The following is a 3966-nucleotide window of genomic DNA, read 5'->3' as shown; positions in this document are numbered from 1 at the left end:
GACACTTCTCCAGTCCTGTAGCTTGTTGTGCGTACAGTGAGCTCCATATCCCTGCAGCTCCATCGCAGGGCGGGGGTCGGGTACTGACTGGACCCGTCCCTTGTCTCCTACCCAGTCACTCTGAGGCGGGCAGCCGTCATTGGCCGTACGATCGGTCGGCAGGGACAGTGGCCCGCCCCCATCCGGGAACGGGATCGTAACGTAAGCCGCTGATCCGCCAACCTATGTCGGCTATTCCGCAAATGGCCCATTCGAATCCCCTGTCGGCCCCGAGAGCCGTAGGGGCCCTATGGCTTCGTGGAACCGTATCCACTATAAAAACACGGCACCGGCTATCGTCACCGTGTGCACCTAGTGCGCACATTACCCTCGGCTGAGACAGAATCTTACAAACCAAATAAAAAAACAAAAAGGAAATAAAAAATGGGATCAATATTTAACATTAACGCCGAACAAAATGCTTAACGTTATTTCGCTCGTCGCTACGTTCTGAGTTCAAATTCCGCCGAGGTCGACTTTGCCTTTCATCCTTTCGGGGTCAATAAAATAAGCACCAGTTGAACACTGAGCTCGATGTAATCGACTCATTCCAACCTCTCCCAAGTTGCCCTTGTGGCAAAAATTTGAAATAATAATAATTATTATTATCATTATTATTATTATAATCAAGTATAAAATGTATATAGGACCGTATCAGGTAGCTAGCATGTAAAACCTTTTAGGTATAAATTAATGCAAAGTATATATTTGATAAAAATAATAAGGGCAATTTACATGGTAGTGCCACATGCTAGAAGATGTCAAATGACTCTAAAACTGCCTTATTTATCACATAGACACGGACTAATAGCGAGCGAAATGAACAAAATGATTTTTTTTTTTTAACTATATAAAAAGTTATAATTGTGACTTGTTCATAATCATAAACATTTTCCCTCTGTGTATTCTATGATAATATGTTTGGCCATTAATATATTCATAAATAATCTTAATTATTTCTAATGAACCCTCCGTAATGTTTTATTACAATTACTTTCTAATTATTTTAATTTTCCCAACTCATATCCAGTGATTTTTTTGCCGTGGCTCGAATGTACCGGTCTTTTCACATAAACGCTGTGCATGGTATTAGAATTCAAAACTTGAATGCGTAGACAGAGGTCGAAACATTTCTCTTGCTGGTCGAGATTCATGCTAGCCCCAAGGTAAAGTCTTGTTTTGATTTCTATCTATGAGAATATTTCCCCTGACGAGATGAATGGGTCCCTTAAGAGGTCCATAACGTCGAAATTGCAATAGGGAATTAACCAGTTAGTTTTAAGTTGTGGATTCTATTTGTCATGTTACCCGAAAACAGCTTTTTATCGTGAGGAGAAATAATATGGGGGATAATATGGCTTTATAGCGGTTTTGGCTGCTATTTTTAACATGTAAGGGTTTTGAAACCCTCTCAGTTATAATTGTGACTTGTTCATAATTATAAACGTTTTTTTATGTGTGTGTGTGTGTGTGTAAGACTACGGACAGAGGATAATTCACTGACGAACATGAGTGAGAAGCCACTAACTAGCTCCGTTGACTCAGAATAACCCACACACAGCTCAGCCCACTTACCAATGCTGCAATAGAAACTTGATGCACACAAACGTGCTCGTCAACATGGGGGACAGGACACAAAATACACCACCACGTCTTCCGGGTATTTCTGCTTCAATTGGTGATAAACGTTTGGTTACAATTTCACCAAATATCATTAGATCACGTGACTTCCGTTATCCGGTTCTAACACCTCCTCCGTATGCAACCTATCTTCAGATTGTGTAACTTCTGTATTCCGGTCTTAATCCCTCATTTCGATTACACCCTCTAACAAAGATTGGCTCAGACGTCAAATACGTATGAATTTCTTGTCGCCATCCTTCTTCTGGATTTTACTCATCTTAAGGCTGAGATCGCATCGCTTCTTTTCCCGGGTCTTCATCTTTTGTTTGCGGTAGTTTTCCACATCTTTCCGGTTTCTGTTTGAAGTCTCCATCGTCGCAAGACAACGGCATGGTACCAAGGGTTGAGAGAGTGACATAACTTTCTCTCATTCTTTCGTCCTGCATCTCACAGCTCACCTGCGACGGAACGGTATCTCGTCCAGGTGGGGAACTTATACGCTAATGAAACCGAGAAACCGGCCCTTATGAGCCAGGCATGGCTCGAGAAGGAACAAACAACATTATTGACACAAGGCCTGACATTTTTGGATGGAAGGAGTTATGTCGATTACATCGACCCCGGTAGTCAACTGGTACTTAGGTAATTTTATAATCAATTCCAGTAAAATACACAAATAGGCTGACATTGGTAGGATTCGAACACACATTGGTAGGATTTGAATACACATTGGTAGGAACACACATTGGTAGGATTCGAAAAATTGCTCGTCAGTGAGTCAATGTAGTCATGTTGAAAACAGTTTGGTTTCTGACTTTAATAATAGTCTCGAATTTCGGCACAAGGCCGGCAACTTTGGGAGAAAGGATAAGTCGATTACATCGACCGCCAATGTTCAACTGGTACTTAATTTATCGATCTCGTGAGGATGAAAGGAAAAGTCGACCTCGGCGGGAATTTAAACTCAGATCGTAGAGACGGACGAAATGCCGCTAAGCATTTTGTCTGGCGTGCTAACGATTCTGCCAGCTGGAAATAATGAGGAAATAAAGTCGGCCCGCCATCGTAGATAAGGCTTTGAAGTAGGACCTTTCTGCGAAGTAGCTCTTTCAGCGTTACCCACTCTCGACTCCCGCTTTAAGGAGCTGTATACGCCAATCTGACCCCACTTGACGCTTGGGATAAGCCTTCTTTCCGTTACTCCTCCTTCTTCTCCCATCACCTACGGGGGTGGGGAAGGAGATGATGAGGTTGACGGGGGCGAGGGGAAGGCTTTTAACAGAGCTGCGTCTTCCAACGAAATGAAAACTTAAACTGAGATGAACGGAGGGAGGGGGACTGCATAGCTCTCTGTGGATTCATACGTGTATGTGTGTGTGTATGTGTGTGTAAGTGGGTGCATGTGTGCACGTTTGTAATTGTGTATATGTGGAAATGAGACTCGACGTGTTATGTCGATGCGTATGTACAAATGCGTGTATGTGTACAAGTGTGTGTGTGTGTGCGTGACAACTTGTGTGCGTGCGCATGTGAAACTGTTTGTGATTACGTATACGTGATAGAAGTGACGGTGTGGACGTGAATATCGACGTCTGTGACAGTGTGCGCGCGCATATGTTTGCATGCATGTGTGTGTGTGTATGTGGTGTGTGTATGTGTGTGCTGAGATAGATATGGTCGTTGGTATATATATATATCTGTACGTAGCTATGTGTATGTCTGTATGTGTGTATATATATATATCCATGTACCTCAGTGCGTCCCAGAATATGTCGGAATGTTTAAATCTGGGTGTGTCTGAGTATATGTGCATACGCGCACGCACGTGTGTGTGTATGCGTGTGTGTGTATATGTGTGCGTGTGTGAGTATGGTCGTGTGTGAGGGAGGGCGTGTATGTGTGCATATGTAAGATTGTAGATGCACGTGTGTGTACGTGTGTATACGTGTGTGTGTACGTGTGTGTCGATGTGTACAGAGAGAGTGTGCGTGCACGCGCGTGTGTATGTGTTAGGGTGTGTCGGTAGCTGTTTCATCTTCTTTGTGTCTCTGCTTCTGTGTCCGCATGAGCGTGTATCACGTGAGTGAATATATTCCTGGGTGTTTAAGAAACATTTATGTTTATGTGTGTCAGCCTAGTAGTTAGAGTGTTCGGCTCTGGATCACAAAGTCGTGGGTTCAGTTCCTGGACCGAGGAGCACATTGTATCCTTGAGCAAAGCGCTTCATTTTCCCCTTGTTCCAGTCTACTAGCTGTGAACGAACATCAGTCACGTGCTGGCACAGCCCTTTCCCTCCCTCCAGTT

Source organism: Octopus bimaculoides, chromosome 23 (assembly GCF_001194135.2).
Source record: "Octopus bimaculoides isolate UCB-OBI-ISO-001 chromosome 23, ASM119413v2, whole genome shotgun sequence".
Taxonomy (NCBI): Eukaryota; Metazoa; Mollusca; class Cephalopoda; order Octopoda; family Octopodidae; genus Octopus; species Octopus bimaculoides.
Note: the sequence above shows the minus strand (reverse complement) of the source record.